Consider the following 14,460-nt stretch of genomic DNA (forward strand, 5'->3'; position numbering starts at 1 on the left):
TCTGGACTTAATTATCTAAAAGGGTCTGAATATCTCTAAGGTTGTGGTGACTGATGTTGCACTCTCTGACCATTCCTGTGTTTTCTTTGAGAGCTCTATTTCTGTTCACAAAAATGTTCAAAAAGAGGTAACCACAAAGCGATATTTAACTGAAAACACTAGGGAAATGTTTACTCAGAATTTTTCTTCCACACTTGCCCCTGCTAACATCTCAGTAAATGAGCTAGTAGATCATTTTAATTCAAAAATTAAAAATGTTATAGATGCCATTGCTCCAACTAAGGTAAAGGAAGTGTCTGGCAAGAAAATATCTCCATGGAGAAAGGCCATGACCGTGAAAACAGAAAAAAGAGAATGTCGAAAAGCTGAACGCAGGTGGCGAAAAACAAAACTCCAGGTTCACTTTGAAATCTATAAAGAGAGACTTGGCCTTTATAATTTGGAATTGAAAAACGCACGACAATCGTTCTTCTCTGACATCATTACCAAAAACAAAAACAACGCACGTGCCTTGTTTGCTACCGTCGACAGACTAACTAACCCCCCAGTGTCAGTAGCCTCTGAATTTCTATCCACCAGGGCGTGCAATGATTTTGCCTCCTTTTTCACTGACAAAATTCAGAAAATCAGACAAGCCAGACAAAGTGCCTCTGCATCAGGAACAGCAAATGTGTTGTCTCTGTGTCCACTTAACATCAATTCAGACATCATGACACAATTCCATCAGATTAATGATAAAAACCTAGAGGACATTATACAACTTCTGAAATCCTCCTCCTGCTGCCTTGATATTATTCCAACAGGATTTTTCAAAGATGTTTTGCCTTGCATGGCCTCAGATCTACTTCATATAGTAAACAAATCTCTTCACTCAGGTATTTTTCCACAGGCCCTGAAAACTGCAGTCATTAAACCGCTCTTAAAAAAGAATAATCTAAATGCTTCAGTAATGAAAAATTACAGGCCCATATCAAACCTCCCATTTCTAGGTAAAATCATTGAAAAAGTTGTTTTTCAACAGTTGAGTAATTTCTTGCATTTAAATAACTGTTTTGATGTGTTCCAGTCAGGCTTTCGTCCAAACCACAGAACTGAGACTGCTCTTGTAAAGGTCTTTAATGACATCCACTTAAACACAGACAGTAGCAGAACTTCAGTGTTAGTATTATTAGATCTCAGTGCTGCGTTTGACACTGTTGACCACAGCATATTACTAGACCGACTGGAAAACTGGGTGGGACTTTTGGAAACAGTTCTAAATTGGTTTGAATCTTACTTAAAGGACAGAAACAACTTTGTTTCTATAGGTAAATACACATCTGAGTTGACAAATATGACATGTGGGGTTCCTCAAGGCTCCATCTTGGGGCCTCTTCTCTTTAACATCTACATGCTACCACTGGCTCAGATAATGAAAAACAACAAAATAAGTTACCATAGCTATGCGGATGACACACAAATTTACGTAACAATTTCACCAGGAGACTATGCTCCAATTCAAACACTGAGTAAGTGCATTAAACAAATCAATGACTGGATGTGTCAGAACTTTCTCCAAGATAAAGATAAAACTGAGGTAATGGTTTTTGGAGCCAAGTCAGAACGTATCAAAGTTAGCACTGAGCTTCAGTCTGCAATGTTCAAAACAACAGATAAAGCCAGAAATCTAGGTGTAGTCATGGACTCTGACCTGAGTTTCAACAGTCACATTAAAACAGTTACTAAATCAGCCTACTATCACCTAAAGAACATATCTAGGATTAAAAGACTAATGTCACAGCAGGATTTGGAAAAACTTGTCCATGCTTTTATCTTCAGTAGACTCGACTACTGCAATGGTGTCTTCACAGGTCTCACTAAAAAATCTATTAGGAAGCTGCAGCTGATTCAGAACGCCGCTGCTCGAGTCCTCACTAACACCAAGAAAGTGGATCACATCACTCCTGTTCTGAAGTCTTTACACTGGCTTCCTGTGTGTCAAAGAATAGATTTCAAAATACTGCTGCTGGTTTATAAAGCACTGAATGGTTTAGGCCCAAAATACATTTCTGACCTCCTGCTAAATTATGAACCATCCAGATCTCTCAGGTCTTCAGGGACTGGTCAGCTTTCTGTCCCCAGAGTCAGAACTAAACATGGAGAAGCAGCGTTCAGTTATTATGCTCCAAATATCTGGAACAAACTCCCAGAAACCTGCAGGTCCGCTGCAACTCTGACTACTTTTAAATCCAGGCTGAAGACTTTTCTTTTTGTCGCTGCTTTTAATTGAACTATTCATATCTTAGACTGCACTGTAACTTTTATCCATGTACTTTTTCTTTTAATGTTTAATTGAACTATTTATATCTTAGACTGCACTGTAACTTTTATCCATGTATTTTTTCTTTTAATGTTTATTTTATTAGCTTTTCTTTTTAATGACTGATTTTAAATGCCATTTTCTTAATGTCTTTCATTTTTTGTAAAGCACTTTGAATTGCCTTGTGTTGAAAAGTGCTATATAAATAAACTTGCCTTGCCTTGCCTTGCCTTAACATTGGAATTTACTGTGTAAGCGGCCGCGGGGGGAGAGCTTTCGAGAGCTCTCTCCTGAAAGACTGAGTGGCTCTGATAACCTCAGCTCAGTGAGGTAAAGGCACACCTTTATATGATCATTATAGTTATAAAAAAATAAGAGAATAGATTTTCATCTATTTTCTTATAGTATAAAATACTATATGACAGTAAAAAAAAGTTGTTATTAATAAACAAGAATACAGTTTAAAAGGGGAGTGATTTGTAAAATATCCTTAAAGAAAAAGTAAATCTGTTTACAGTTCTGTTTCATATGGATGTTGAGAGATGTATCCATAGATCTCTTAATTTTGCTCTCAAAGTGCACCAGATTGATGCTTTTAACTTCAATATTAAAAAAGAAAAACTTCCCTGGGGAGCATGCTAGAGGACCCCCCTAGAGGACGTTAGGTCCACCCCCCACTTAAATCATGTTCAAATGGATAGGATACTAAATACATTTGCACACATCTTGTGTCCATATCTTTCTGTTTTTGTGGTCATGCCACAACCCTGCATGCATGCGCGAGTCATAGTGAGTGTCTGCATTTTGGGGGGGGGCGGGGCGCCAGCTAAAATCTTGCCTAGGGCAGCAAATTGATCAGGGCCGGCCCTGCATACAAGGTGCTCAGGGAGACTATAACATTCACACTTTCATCACATCGTGGCCGTGGCCATAGGGGGAGATTTGGGTTTAAGTATTTTAAATATTGACGTTTTCATACTTAAAATGCAAGGGCTTGGGATCCGAGGCGTGTGGTGCAGTGGGTAGTGCATTGGTGTTTAGATCAGGGGGTCACAGGTTCAAACCCCACTGTAGTCAGCACCTCGTTGTGTCCCTGGGCAAGACACTTCACCCCAAATTGCTCCTGTGGGGATTGCCCACAGTATTGAGTATGTAAGTCGCTTTGGATAAAAGTGTCTAACAAGTTACATGTAATGAAATCCGAGGATCCCTCAGATTGGTGGATGGCTGCTTTACACCCTAAAGCAACATGTAAACATTTGCATTTCAAGAAAAACTATGAAAACACATGAATAAAGAATAGGACAACAGAAGGAAAAATGTTTGTCTGGGGCCGGAGCCGATGTGTACATGATGAAGGCAGCAATAATAAACCACTGTGACTCTTCCCACACTGTCCTGCCAGAGTGTGCTACTGTCTCTGCCTGGATATGGGAATATGAAAACTATTTCTGAGTTGTTTCTGTTGTTTCTCGGAACACTGGGCTATACTAACTCCGGTTAATGTGGAAATTGACAAAAACATACATTTTTATTGGAGATCTTTGATCAGGTATTTGATTAGACATGTTTTGGATGGACAGAAGCCCAAAGGTGCTGATTTGACAAAGGCTGCTTGACTTAGGGATGGATAATAAAGATGTGAGGGGTCAGGGTGGAATAATAAGACGGGGCTGCAGAGAAGCAAGGGGTAAAGAAAGGGGAGGTGAGAACAGACAAGATGGGAGGATTATCTTTACTGTGAGTCTGTAAGGGCGAGAAGGTCCTATTCACAACAGCTGCAAAGTATCAGACGTCTGTGATGACTAGTGAATATGAAGGCGAGAAAAAAAAACCTGAAGACAGATGGAGTGATACAAAAAGCAAGAAAAATTAGAGGGATTTCAACTTCAGAAACGTATAAAATCCGCTTAGAAATTTTGGTCAATCACTGTGTGAACTTCTATTTGTATTCAGTAATTTACATTTAAAGGTGGTGTAGGTAAGTTTGAGAAACCGGCTCGAGATACACTTTTTGTTATATTCCATGGAATGCTCTTAACATCCCGATAGCAATGAATATCTTAAGTGCTTTGACAAAAACCCCATAAAAAAACGTCATCAAGCCGTAGCGCTGTAAAAAGCACGACCAATCATCTGAGCCGGCCCGGCTAAAATAACTGGATGGCCTACCTGCCTGTCAGCCTTCCATCTGTGCACAAACTCATCTCGTGCCTTCATTGGTCATGTGCGCGTTCGTGTGTGTTGGAGGAGGGGCTCTGTAAGGAAGTGGCAGATTTCCCCCGGTTGTGTATTTTCAAATAGCGCACTCGAGCCGGTTTCTCAAACTTACCTACCCTACCTTTAAGTTATGGTACGAATGCTTAGACATAAACAGAGGTCCAACATGGATAAAAGAGGCTTACATGTGGAGCTCCTGGGTAGAAAGGAGTTAAGAGAAGGAGGTGCAGAGGAAGGAGTGCTAGTCAAACAGGATGAGGAGTCTCTGAGACAGACTTTGCTTCACAGGAAATGACTTTCTCACAATTCAGAACGAGAGCCAAGAAGCTTTCAGATGCTACATTTAGTATTCAACGGCTCACTGTAATCACTTTCAAATACCAAATAGGTTCACCCAGAGCATCACTTTTAATGGTGGGTGTCCGTCAGGCTGGACGTGTTTTTTCATTTTAGTTATTTGAATCTGTCTCTCATAAAACCCAGATGTGCATTAAAACAGCGTTTGAAGAAGTCCTCAGATCCTTTACTTAAGTAAAAGTACAAAAGTATTGGCGTCAAAATATGCTTAAAGTACAAACAGTATTAGTATTTATTCTGCAAAGTGACTGAACTGTTGTGCAGTAGAAGTATACAAAAGTAATACATGCTCAAGTAGAGTACAAATACTTCAGAAAAGTACTTAAATGGGCCGTATATTTAAAGGTTCATATTTGTATTTTGTGCCTCTACAGTCTAGGTTCAAAAAGCTCTTTATTTTTCTCATACTGCCTGTGCTGCAGCACCTCTTTTCACCCTCTGTCTGAAACCAGAGCCCAGTCTGCTCTGATTGGTTAGCTGGCCGGCTCTGTTAGGATTGGTCAACTGCTTAAAGATGTCCCGCCCCTTAGCCTATCACGTACAATGTGTTGAAGTGCTAGCCAATAGAAGTGTGAATGTTACATAGTGATGACACTATGTTTAAGGAGTAAACAAAAGAGTCCAACCTATATAGGAAAGGGCAAACCCCAAAAAGCATAATAGGGCCTCTTTAATTAGAAAACTTGCTTAGTTATACTTTCCACTACTGCATTTAAAGAACATAATTCCTGAAGTGGGACTGTTGAGTTGAAGTGAGGGGGGGGTGGTTGATATATGGAGGTCTGATGTACATGAAAGGATTGGACCCCTGTGTCTCTGTTTGGACTGCGCTCTTGTTTCCGTGGATTCTTAGCGTTCAGGAAGCTGAGTGTTGGCCCAGAGACAATGGAGCATTGTAACGTCTGTCCTCAGTGCTTTCTGTAGTACAATAATAAAAACAGACATGAATACTGAGCAGACACTGAAACACTTAGTTCTGACTGTCATTGAACACATACTGTTCACCTTTGTTTTGAGAAACCTGGTGTAAATGTAGGAGTCCAGACCAAACATCGCTTTTCAACCGACCTCCACTGTGTTGTTTTCTTGCAGAGAAATTATATTAATACAACTAAGGCTACCCCTACTTATCCATTAAGTATCAAATATGAACCCTTTTCATTAATTGACGTGCCTGACCTGCAATCTTTGTTATGGGAAGTGGAAAAGGTTGATTGTATAGAGGTGACCCAACTTCTCTCTGGATTTACTATACCAGTGAAACATTTCCTATGGAGTTTATGGCTTCCATCAATGGCTAAAAAACAACATGTTGAATGCGACAATGACAAACTCCAGGATTCAAAACGGTCGTAAACAAACTAATGGCTGCTGTGTCCACTTAAAGTAGGCAAAACTTCCGGAGAAATATATCAAACCATGCAACATATTTAATTTCTTCTTCTTTGAATCTTTGGAGCTTGCATCTTAAATCTTCTGTTGCATGTGCTCAAAAACACTCACAAACTAACTTTGTGCATTATAATGTATTTAGAAATATAAAATCACATCAATGTACAATAACAATCGTTAAGACAGTGACGCTACTAGCATTAGCCATGATGTTAGCTGAACAAGTAGATTCTCGTTCATGTGAAAATCAAAGAAATTCAACAGATATAAGTGTCTATTGCAAAGTGTTTAGTAAACCAAGTGTGTCTTCTGTTGCTGGAGGCTCTGAGGATAACAGAAAGCAGTTAGACATTAGCGCCAACAATAAAGTTGGAAATGCTCAGGGAATTAAGAATCCACCAGAAATGTAATGGTTTGGACGGAGTCACATGATTATCTGTTGTTCCTTTTTGTCTGCCCAATGGGGGAAACAGAGGATGATGTCTGAGCTGGTGAGCATTATAACCAGCCATTGTACTTCCAGAGAGACTGTTTTTATGGTTAGAGCATACACGCAGATAGAGTTAGACATGGACACCAAATATGATTATATTGGGTTTATCAGCAAACAAAAAATAGCTTCCTGTTGTCTTAATGAATAACAAGCATCTCCAAATTCCTGCAATAAAAGGATTGCACATGTCTTTGTTGGTGGACCCTAAAAATATAATGTTTGCGAGATTACAGACACAAACATGGTTGTAAAATACACACAGACACGCCCTTGCATTATTTGTATGTTTCCCGTGAGAAATTGCCTTCTTCCTGCTGTTGTTTTGTTGATGCCAGTTGAAGAGGGGAAGCCGGTGATGCCGCAGAAGGTGAGGCACGTGCCTAACATGCAACTGAAACAGAGGACATCATATCCATCCATTTAGACATCACAAATAAGTACATAAAGAAGCAGGAACATAACATCCAACGTACTGAAATAGGCACAAACTCAGACAAACATTGATAGTTGCAGTGAGCGTGACTGATCTATTACTAGCTTTAACCCTGTTCCTGTTCCGAGGCAACTACGAGCATGCGGTTAGCGATAGCTGCATTTTTAAAACTGTTTGTGCATCGGGAGAATTGATGTGCAGTAGTGGTTGGTAAAGCTGTCTGTGTTTGCAGTTCAAATGTGTGGTGGAGCTCCGATTTAGACAGCTATGTAACACCCTGTAATTCCAAAAGTCCACTCAAACCTCACTGCGCTGGAAGGAGAGTGACAGGAAGGGGAGCGACAGTTTTCTCTGGCACCACAAATACATGCGTGTGTGCAAAAGAGTCGACATACATTCATTTGTGATCGTCTTATATACATATTGTGGGTTTTGGGAAACAAGCTAAGCTGAGGTTTCAGCTGAGTTAGCATCGTAGCACTTGTGGGTTCTCAATGTAAACGTTTTTTTAAATAGGGTTAGGGTTGAAGATAAGATACGTGGTTAACCCAAGCCCAAGATATCTTTATGTTTGTTCTTTAAAATACAGTAAATACATCAGTAAATACCTCACTGGTGAATGTCTGAAGCTTTAATGGTCATACAAATGTCAGTTGCTAACAAGTGGCTAAATAAGACGATTAAATGTCAAAGCGCCAAACATTAGCCACCTTTAGCTTAGCGGTGGTGAAGTGAAGTCATGTGACCGTGCTCTAGTTCCTTTATATCGTATCATTAACTTTTCACTTCAGCATTTCTGTGTGAGTATCCATAATTTATTTTTGCTTGTTTTCTGCAAAACTCCGAAATCACATTGCTGTTTATCGAGGGGCCCTTTTAATGCTAACTTTGGTTTAGCCTACAAAAATACGTTATCACTGCACCCCTCTATGGAGGAGAAGTTTAAGCATGCAAACATGTGTGTTAATGAAATCCTGTGAGGTCTGATTTGTATCACAAGGGATCAGCCACATTGTCTCCAGTGGATCCTTCTCTCTCAGCAAAAACAAAAACATGCTTTCGTAAAATATTCATGAAAATTACAAAGTTCATTCGGTGATAAATAACATTGACCTCAGGTTTAAATGTTCTGATGTTTCTGTCCCAGTTATTGTTTGTCCAAGCTTCTTGTTTGCTGTAATACGAATTCTTCACTTGACCCTCTGGTGTTATTGATGTTGATTCCATGTTAAACAGGAAATTGCATGGTATTACTCTGGGATATTTACAAGATCTCATTAGGTTGCTGGTGCTGCCATATATGACATATAGTTGCAGAGCTGAAAATGAGAGGACATATTAGCTGCATTGACCATAAGTGGTTTCTATGGACATGTATCACAGCACCCTAAATATCTTATGTACGGAGTAGAGACAACCATAACTTCACTACTTACTGATATTAATTTCACACCTATAATCACAATTTCATTACATAACATGTCATGTATTAGATGCTTTTATCCAAAGCCACTTATATACATTCAATACTGTGGGCAGTCCCCACAGGAGCAATTTGGGGTGAAGTGTCTTGCCCAGGCACACAACGACACAGCCTCCTAATTTCCGTCATATTTCGTCATATTGTGAGAAAAGCAAAAAGAGGCACAAGTACAGTAGTATGAAATACAAGAATTCAAATGTCAGCTTAGTATAACATATGGATAGTTCTTTGATTTATTAAAAGGCAGCAGCAAAAAGAAAAGTCTTAAGCCCTGATTTAAGGGGATATTGTGAGAACCACCAGCCTAAATAGTGAAAGCTACTGTCCCAGTATCCTGCCTACAGAGGATAAATCACATGTCAAGATTTAAATCTGTCTATTACTCATGCACCCATCCCTCTCTTTCTCTGTCTCTGTTTTCCAAAAACAAAGTAAAGTCAGAAAAGACACATTCTTCCTGGAGACAAAGGGGCGATTCTGTGCAGCCGCCAGCCTTGAGTCATAGCTGGAGGGGGGGGGGGGGGGGGGGACAGCCGGGGGGTTCTGCACCAGGCTGGATCAGAGGGGGTCAAACATAGAAATACAACCCACAGACACTGGTGCTGTTGAATCATATACATTTTGTAGGTATACATGACAGCGTTTCGAAATAAATTCGGATATTTGGGTTTCTATCCCATTTTTTAAAGGCAAGGCAATTTCATTTATTTTCAACACAAGGCAATTCAAAGTGCTTCACAAAAATGAAAGACATTAAGAGCATAAAACACATTAGAAACATTAAAAAGCAAAGATAATAAAATATGAATACAAGTTACAGAGCAGTGTGAGATGTGAATAGTTCAATTAAAAGCAGCGGTAAAAATAAAGTCTTCAGCCTGGATTTAAAAGTAGTCAGAGTTGCAGCGGACCTGCAGGTTTCTGGTATTGTTCCAGATATTTGATAAGACCCCTAACTAAATTCTCACATTCCTCTATCCCTAGTCTTCCCGTGAAATGATAGTTCTTTTGACAGTTTTCTAACCATTCCTTTCATCCTTCTCGTTCATCCATTTTGAATCCCCAGACAACACATGTTCCCTGTTTTACTGTTACCCGAACCCATCTTTGACCTTTAAAGCCACTGCTTACTCACTTGTTGTCTGGAGAGAGACATTAATATCAATGAATTGTAATTTATAGCACAAACAATGTTGGAACAATCTCCCTATAGATATCAGGACATCAGAACGTTTACAAATGCTCTGTCACAGAATCAGAACCCACCTGTTTTAATTGCACAAACATAATTCTCTGTATCACTTAAACTAGATTGGCTTATTGATAGATAATGTACTTGCAGGATTCTTTCTTTTCCTTTTAAATATGGTTCCTTATTGTTTTTGGTTGAATGCACTTGCTTTAATTCACTAAACGTAATGTTAAAAATGCAACTTCTGCACAGCCTATTTCTGTTTGTCACGACATCACACATTCCAGCATGAGCAAACTGTGGGGTTCAGAGCGGACGTCAATGGCTCCTCTGTGCAGCTGTCACCTCAGAAACAACAGGAATGCTCATCCAATGGTAACCCCCAACCCCCCCCTCTCTCCCTCCATCAGACCGAGGCATGGTGGACGAACTGGTCTGTTGGAAGAAGGGACAGAGAGTACATGAGAAACACTGATGCAAAGAGACAGAGACATATTGAAGTGACTGTTATTTTTGTTTGATTGTTGTGCTTTTATTTAGGTCTTAAAGTGTGCACATGTATAAATGTGATATCCTGTTTCAATGTTTCAATAGTTACTTTTTCACTTTATTTTTGCCGTATTATTATTTTAATTTGTACTCTATTTTGATCTTTATTTTTACCTTGTGTGAATCCTGTTTTTCATTCGGACACTCCTGCTGCCATAAACGCCTGCATTTCACCAAGGGGATCAATAAAGTTCCATCTCATCTTATCTTAATCCAGAGATGGAGGCTTCACAAGCATCTATACCTGCAGGGGACGTTTATAGCGAGAGCATCCTCACCTGGCTTCCTATATCTCCGTCTACATGAACCTGCAGTATCTCCAGCAGCAGCACTGAGACCCTGAAGGAGTCCTGTTTATTCAGAGGAGGCCCAGACGGAGGGCAGGCCCACATTTCCTGTCCACATGCCAAGAAAAAGACACATTCTTCTGCTGGGCACCCCATATTTCCTGTCTGCTTCATGGTGGAGCTGCAAGACATTTCTCACCACACCCTCCACCCTGCACCCTGCACCCTGCACCCTACACCCTCCACCCTGCACCCTCCACCCTGCACCCTGCACTCAGGAGCTGGAGGAGGAGGGGGAGGGGACGTTTTTATTTTTGCATAATTGTAATTTTACTGAGTGAGTGGGGGTTTGAATCCCCTACATTCAACATTTCAACGTGTTGCAAAGTTTTGTTTCTCGCCCAAAGTTTTTTTGAATCCTGTTTCAACATACGTTAATAACAAATGAAAATTAAATAAATACATGTTATTTTTAAATGTGAAATAATACTTGTACTATATTTAAGTATTTCCATTTCCTGCACATGTTTACTTCTACGTAAGTCTACATCTAAGAGCGATTGTACTTTTTTATGTATTCTGCTCACTTGTGTGAGGTAACTAAGTACTTTGACTAAAAGTAAAGTACTTTACATGTACATTTGACATTTATTTTTAATTTAAGATGCCATTCTTGCGCAATAAATGTAAATAATATCCTACTTTTTTATTGAGTTAGCAGTTATTGTCAGGACCTCGACACAAACTGATGAACACTAATGCACGACCCAGAGACAAAGGCCGTTTCTCAATGTCGAGTAAACCTGCTGCAGAGCCACTATTTCAAGTACTACGTCATCGAGTGGCGCCGAAGGACTGTTTAAATGCATGTTAAATGCCCAGCATTCGGCGCCACTCGATGACGTAGTATACTTGAAATAGTGGCTCTGCAGCAGGTATACTCGACATTGAGAAACGGCCAAAGTCTTGAATATAAAAAAGGTATATTTATTTTCAACAGTGCAGGTAATCCCTCTTAACAGAGTAGGTGGTGGAAATAACAAAAGGCGCTCACAAGGAGGAAAAAACTAGCATAACAAAAAGAGGACTTAATAAAAACTTAAGCCAACAAAAAATAAACAAAATAACAAAACCTGACATGAGTGAAAGTGATCCTTTCTGGGTTGAAGCATGGCACGACCATTCGGGGAAACAAACAAGACGAACTGACACAGGACAGGGGAGAGACAGGACTATTTAAACATGAGGTGAGAGGGAACAGGTGGAAACAAACAAGACGAACTGACACAGGACAGGGGAGAGACAGGACTATTTAAACAAGAGGTGAGAGGGAACAGGTGGAAACAAACAAGACGAACTGACACAGGATAGGGGAGAGACAGGACTATTTAAACAAGAGGTGAGAGGGAACAGGTGGAAACAAACAAGACGAACTGACAGGGGAGAGACAGCACTATTTAAACATGAGGTGAGTGGGAACAGGTGGAAACAAACAAGACGAACTGACAGGGGAGAGACAGGACTATTTAAACATGAGGTGAGAGGGAACAGGTGGAAACAAACAAGACGAACTGACACAGGATAGGGGAGAGACAGGACTATTTAAACATGAGGTGAGAGGGAACAGGTGGAAACAAACAAGACGAACTGACACAGGACAGGGGAGAGACAGGACTATTTAAACATGAGGTGAGAGGGAACAGGTGGAAACAAACAAGATGAACTGACACAGGATAGGGGAGAGACAGGACTATTTAAACATGAGGTGAGAGGGAACAGGTGGAAACAAACAAGACAAACTGACACAGGACAGGGGAGAGACAGGACTATTTAAACATGAGGTGAGAGGGAACAGGTGGAAACAAACAAGATGAACTGACACAGGACAGGGGAGAGACAGGACTATTTAAGCATGAGGTGAGAGGGAACAGGTGGAAATAATCGGGGGCGGGGCAGACACTGATGATGGCGGGAAAACACACAGGGGGAGGAAGAAACAGGGCCTGAAATGAAAGACAAGAGGTAAGTACAAAATAAAACAGGAAATGACAGACAAAATACATAAACAAAACACATTTGACGAGACACAACAGTTATTTAGCCATTCAAAAGTGTTTTATTTGTCAGATAGTCTACATATGTTTATATTCACGGTCAACTCTTTCAGTTCTGTTTTATCTTCTATTTGAGATGTTTGTATTTTATAATTGTTTATTTTCTACTCTGTTTTATTTCTAATGATGTGCAATACTTTGTTTTACATGCTGCTGCAACAAAAACATGTCCCAATTTTGGATTAATAAAGTATATTTGATCTTATCTTAATTCTACAATAATACTAAAACACAGCATATTTTTCCTGTCTTATGAGTACTTTTACACTGTGATGATAAATCTGACATACTTCTACTCGAGTCATATTTAAATGCAAATTATAGTGGGGTATTAATTTACTCATTAATGCATCAATCTTTATAATCCAATAATATGATACATGCTACTCTGAAATGAGCCATTGTGCATAATGAGTACTTTACTTTAATTGTATTTAATTGCAAAACTTTGACTTGTAACAGAATATAAGTACAATACCTTATTGCTTCTTCTACCTCTGCCTGTAATATATAGATTTTTTTTTTTTATTGATTGGGATAAACCCCTTGAGATGCACCATCTCGTTTTCAAGGGGGTCCCGACAATAGCAACAACTTACAGACATACATAAACAAAAAGACAAAATGCAAAACATGACACACAAGACAAACCACATACAGTCTGTTAAGTGAAATTCAAGCAATGCATACAATCATTACAATTTGAGACAGTCAAGCAAATCAGTTTCATCAATATCAGTTTCATTAATAACAAGTACAGACCAGTTGAAAGTGAGATAACAATGCATGTTTAAATATGCACCCAAAAACAACACCCAATGATGCAAGAGATCTAATAGCAGAAGGTAAAGTATTCCAGTCTGTTGGGGCTTTGAACATGAACGCTCTTCTGCCAATCAATTTGTTTGCAGAGGGGACAGAGAAATACATCTGAACAGAATGTCTAACTTGATGATTTGGTGAGTAGGGTACAAAATACTGCTTTAAATAAGGGGGATAGTTAAGATAAATGCATTTAAATATCAGCTGAAGCCAATACTTGTGTCTTCTTACATTTAAAGAAGGCAATTTAAGTTGGTTATACATTGTGCAGTGATGTGTACGAAAAGGACAACCAAGAACAAATCTGCATAGTCTGTTGTAGGCTATGTTGTGTAATCACCACATTAACTATCATAATGCTTTTTGGCACGATGCGTTTGCCTTCTCGCCTTCTCGTCACTTTCTGCTTTCATTCCCGAAGCTCGCCCAATTAGTCAGCACGATCGAGTTATCTGGTAGTACTATATATCAAATAGTTTGACTCATCGGTTCCTCTTAATCAATACAGTCATTCTGTGGGATCTGAGAGACAGCAAAACATTACTGTACAAGGAAACAAAGATGAAACTCTGTGTCATGGATTCATCAGATCTGTCAGGTATTCCTTGGCAGTGATGGTGACTCTCCTGAAGGTAGTTCCCACAGCACAGAGTGGTTCCTCCTGTAGGTTTAACAGGTGAGAGGCTATTCTCTCACTGCAGTCAACACCTGTAACACTGACTCAGAGTTAATGAGTCACATTTTCTTTAAGTCTGAATCCTTTGACAAGCTTTCAAGGCATAACTCACAATTTAAGGGGCAGGTAAAATAAGATGTTCT

This window comes from Gymnodraco acuticeps, unplaced genomic scaffold (genome assembly GCF_902827175.1).
Source record: "Gymnodraco acuticeps unplaced genomic scaffold, fGymAcu1.1, whole genome shotgun sequence".
Classification (NCBI taxonomy): domain Eukaryota; kingdom Metazoa; phylum Chordata; class Actinopteri; order Perciformes; family Bathydraconidae; genus Gymnodraco; species Gymnodraco acuticeps.